This window comes from Marmota marmota, unplaced genomic scaffold (assembly GCF_001458135.2).
Source record: "Marmota marmota marmota unplaced genomic scaffold, marMar, whole genome shotgun sequence".
NCBI lineage: Eukaryota > Metazoa > Chordata > Mammalia > Rodentia > Sciuridae > Marmota > Marmota marmota.
In genome coordinates, this window is record NW_026000101.1 from 8,455,408 (window position 1) to 8,460,953 (window position 5,546).

A 5,546-nucleotide genomic window follows, 5' to 3' on the forward strand; every position below is an offset into this window, starting at 1 on the left:
CAGTAAAAAAAAAAAAAAAAAAACAAGAAAAAAAAAACCCCAACATCAGAAAATGCAAGTTTATATATTTGTGTCAGAACTACAATCTTACCCCATATCACCTAGTCAGATGCTTCACTCTTTGCCATTCTTCTTCCTTCAGATCCGTTGTGGTTTCTATCTAATGCTCTGGTCCCTAAACCCTGTGGTCCTCTGTCTGTCTCCATCCATGTGAATATTGTTACTGCAGAGCACCTATGATTGCTGGTGTCTCTCTTCTTGGATCACACTGTTGTTGATCCATCAAGGTGTGAAGGAGACTGTGAATAATGACATTTGAACATCTGCTGCCTGTCCTTCATCCATTTCACAGGATGTACACTTATTCTGATCCCTGTTTAGTTTTCTTGAATTTTTTATGTATTTAAATAAGGTTTTGGCCTTTACAAATTCTATTTTTATTGTTTTAGTCAACTTCTTAGCACCTAACCTTAATTTCCCCCCCACAATATCATGAGTGCCAGCATCTTATCTGCAGGTGTATATTAGGTTGGACTCATCACCTGCTAAATTATTCCATGGATATATGTGATGAATATAATTTAACTTTTATATAGAAATGTACATTCATGTTTTCCAGTGATCAGGAAACTAACAGATTTAATAATTAATTGTCCTTCCTGAATGTTCAGAAAATCTTTAACAGATTGTTAGAAATATTAAATTTTGATTCATAAAAATCAAAATTCAGAGTGTTTTCTGAAATTTCAAAATCATAAGAAAAGAAAAAATGTTTATGAATTAAGATAGTGAAGTAGGAGCCAGCTGTAATTTTGTAAAATTCAAAAAGCTGAAGGGCAAATACTGAGGTGTGTGGCTGAGGGTATATTCTGAGGTTTAATATTGGATCCTCAGGGACTTAACAGAGACTCAGAAATTCTGATTATGGGAACAGAGAGTGCAAAAGAGTTCATACATGCCAAACCTGCATCTGGAGCACTGAGGCAAGGCAGGCGCAGATGTCGAACATCAGTTCGACACAGTTGAGAAAATTGTTAGGGAATTAGGTGCAGAAGAGATCATCAGTTTGAGCTTTGATGATCCTGGAACTACATACCAGGCTGGTGCAGAGAAATGCTTCACTTTTTAAAATTTACATTCGGAGAGCTGTATGAAGGAAACCCATCTTGTAGTGGTCATACCTAAGCTTGTAACTTTGGAAATATAAATCTCTGCATCTTCATTTCCACTGGATATTGCAGTTTATGTGTGCCACAAGAAAACAACTTTGAAGGAAACCCTATGAATAAAATATACAATAAAGTTGCTGTGAGCCAAAGGTTGCTAAGCCGCCATGGAGAGCAACAGAAACAGAGTGTGGCATGCTCTACCACCTGGGCTTGAGTGCTTCTTTGTACACAGGAAAAGCTCTTCGGCACCAAAAATCCACCAGCTCCTCACACCAGGGAGGAACCCATCTGCTGGGCTGGGAACACCCAACACAGTCCCCACTGTTCAGTCACAAGACCTGCCTCTTCCCAGTCCACTTCAGAGCTACCACAGTCACCCCAGTCACACTGGAGGAGAGCAGGGTGAAAACTGTGTGAATAAGTTCTGAGCCGGAGTTCTGCACAGTTTATTTGATGAAGTTGTTGATTTAGATCTGGAAAAAAATGTGCAAATCCCCACCCCAGTGCAGAGTTGATTGGTTTCAGTTGCTCCCATGCCCAGAGACAATCAAAGGATATGTCACTGAGGTTTGGGCATTTGTCATACCCATAATACTTGATGGATTCCAAAACCAAAGTCCCTGAGAGTTGCCTGTCTTAAATACTGTAGCTAAGGATGATGTTTGTCTTCTTCATGTTTGTTTTTAATTTTGCTCTATTGTCTTCTGTGTTGGTTTGTTTTGTTTATACTCATTATTTGTTATTTCATGCTTTTGTCTAATTTTCATATATTTTTCAAATTCGTCAATTTGATTTTTCTTTTCTTTACTCTTTCTCAATTTTCCCCTTCCTACTTTCTTTCTTACTCTTCTTCTGTCTCTCTTCTCTAAATTGCTCCCACCTTTTTTGTTTTGATCTCTTTTGTTTTTTTTTCTATTTTGTTTTTTCATCTTTTTTCTATGTAGTTTAATATTAATTTGCTTCATTTCTTGCCTAATCTTTCAGCCTATTCCATATTATTACTTTGCATTTCTTCTCTTTGGGTGGTAAAGTGATAGACAATAATTTTCATTGTTTTTAACATATGTTGGTATATGGTTTGTTTTAAGCTGTCACTGTCACTGGAGGTTATCTCTCTTCTCAAAGTGGTGCTGATTGAACACAGCACTTTGAACAGGTGGAGTGGGTGCTTTGATACCAATATGCATTGTGATCTGAGAGCACATCATAAAGAGAAAGTGCAACACTAAAATACCCCTAAATAAAAATGGAAGAGATATCCTCTCCAATAGATGTGAAAATCTCAACATAAAAACACAGGAAATATATAAAAACAAGGCAAGGAGGCATCTCTAAAAGTTTATAACTCTCAAATAACTGAATTCTTCAATATCAAAGTGGAGGAAATTCTGGACAAGGAACTTAAAACTCGATTGAAAAAAAATGATCAATGAATTAAAAGAAGATACAAATAAACAACCAAAAGAGGATATGGAAGAGCATTTCAATTGAAATTCAGAAATAACAAGCAAATAGAAATTTTGAAAGTGTAAAACTCAGTAAGTCAAATAAAAACAAATCAGTGGAAACCCTCACCAATAGACTTGATGAAACAGAAGAAAGAATATTAGGGCTCACATTTGAAGTGAAGGAAATAGGACTTTTAGACAGTAATCAAGAAAAGAAACTGTGAAAAGAATTTATAAGAGCTCTGAAATAGCATTTAAAGACCAAGTTTAAGATTCATGAGTCTGAATGAAGAAGTAGCAATACAGGCAATGGTATCTAAAACTTATTTAGTTCAATAATAGCACAAAATTGCTCTACTCTTGGAAAGAAGATAGACAAGTGGATATTGAAGGGATTTAGAACCCTAAGTAAACATGACCAATAAGGATCTACTTCACAACTTGTTATAGTTAAAGCATCAACAATTTGGAAAAAACAAAGGATTTTAAAAAGTCCAAGACAGAACTTACAGGTTATTGATAAAGGATAACCCATCAATATAACAATAGATTTCTAAGAAGAAACTCTAAAGGTCAGGAGGGCATGGAATGAGATATTTTAAGCCCTGAACTAGAGTAAGTGCCAATCTAGATTACTAAATACAGAAGAGGTATCCTTTAGAATTGATGAAGAAATAAAGACCTTTCAAGGTGAGCACAAGCTAGAGGACATGAAAACTAAGCCAGGATTTCAGAAGATATTAAAGCAGTCCTATAAACATAAAAGGAAGATAAACATAATGAAAAGAGCATAGAAGAGAAAACAATCTCACTAGAAAAGCAGATAAGCAAATGATAATTAGGAACAAATAAAACATTAGCATCAAAACAAAATGACAGGAATTAGTATGTACCACTCTATAACAATCCTGAATGTAAATGATCTTAATTCTGGAAAGTTCAGTTAAAGAAGCAATTATATTGTGCCTGTTGCATACATACACCTCATTAGCAAAGACATACACACACTGAAAGTGAAAGATAGAAAATGATATTACATGTGAATGAAATCTAAAAACAAGCAAGGGAAGCTGTACACATATATGACAAGGCAGACTTCAAGACAAAATTAGTTAGAAGAGAAAGAATGTCATTATATATTGGTAAATGGAACAATCCAACAAGATTATGCCTTCAACATCAATGTACCCCATTTCATAAAACAAACACTACTAGAAATAAATGGATAGACCACCAATAAAACAATAGTGGTTGACTTAATTACTCCACTCTAGCTGTAGGATCATCCAGACACACACATATCAATGAAGATTCAGCAGAGTTAAATTACCTATAGATTGAATGGACATAACAGATATTTCCAGAATATTCCATCTAATATCCTTTTCATGAGCTCATGGAACTTTCTCCAAAATAGATCATATGTCATACAGAAAGTCTTATTAAATATGAAAAAAATTAACATAATTTCTTGTATCTCATCAGATGAAACGAAACTAGAAATCAACAGCAAGAGAAACTACAAAAAGAATACAAACACATTGAAATTGAACAGTATATCTTTGAATGAAGTTTGGGCCATTGAAAAAATAAAGAGAGAAATTTTAAAATTGCTAGTATAAAATGAAAATAAAAACAACATACCAAAGTCTGTGGGATAAAATGAAGGAAGTTCTAAGATGGGAGTTTATATCTATGAGTGCCTACATTAAAAATCAGAGAGATCTCAAATAAACAAACTATTGATGCAAATTTAGGTTTCTGATAAATAAGAACAAACCAATTCTCAAACAAGTAGAAAGAAATGAATATAAAGATCAGAAGTTAATGAAGTAGAGACTAAAAGACCAATATGAAGGATCAATGAAACAAAAGAGTTGGTTCTTTGAAAAGATATGAAATTGATAAATCTTTAGCCAAATAAAGCAAAGAGAGTACATTAATAACATTAGAGATAAAAAGGCAATATTACAACAAATATATCTGAAATCCAGAATATCATTAGAGATTATTTTTGAAAACTAATATTCTGATAAATTGGAAAGTCTAGAATAAAAGAAAACATTTCTAGGGACATATGATCCACCAAAATTGAACAAAGAGGATATTGAAAAACTGAACAGACTAAGAATAAGCAATAAGATTAAAGCAGTAATTAAAATGCTCCCAACAAAGAAAAGCCCAGCATGGGTGAATCCATGGCTGAACTTCACCAGACATTTAGAGAAGAAGAAGCAACAATGCTTCCCAAACTTTCCCATGAAATAGAAATGGAAGAAGTGCTTTTAAACTCATTCTACAAAGCAACTATCATCCTGATATTAATACTGAATAAGGATACAGTTGGGAAAAAAAATTACAGGCCAGTATCCTTGATGAACATAGACAAAACAATTTCTCAAGTAATACACTGCAAGCTAAATTCAAAGACATATTAAAGAGATAATACACTATGATGAAGTTGGTTTCATTATAAGAATGAAAAGATGGTTCAACATAAACAAATAGATAAATGTATTACATTATGTAAATAGAATCAAGGACAAAAATCGCATGGTCATCTTAATAGATGTAGAAAACACATTTAGCAAATTCCAACATCCCTTTCACAAAGAAATTGGGGAAAAAGTTCTTACTTCAACATCATAAAGGTTATATATGACAAATCTTAAGCTAACATCACAATGAATGGGAAAAAAGTAAAAAGTGAAATCATTTCCTCTAAAATAAGGAATGAAACAAGGATGTCCACTTTCCCCACTACTATTCAATATGGTTCTTGAAATTTTAGCCAGAGCAATAAAACAAGAGAAAGAAATTAAAAAGATACAAATAGGAAAGGAAGAAGTCAAATTATCACTGTTTGCAGATAATATGAGCCTATACTTAGAAGACCATAAAGGCTTCACCCACCACAAGGCTACTAGAT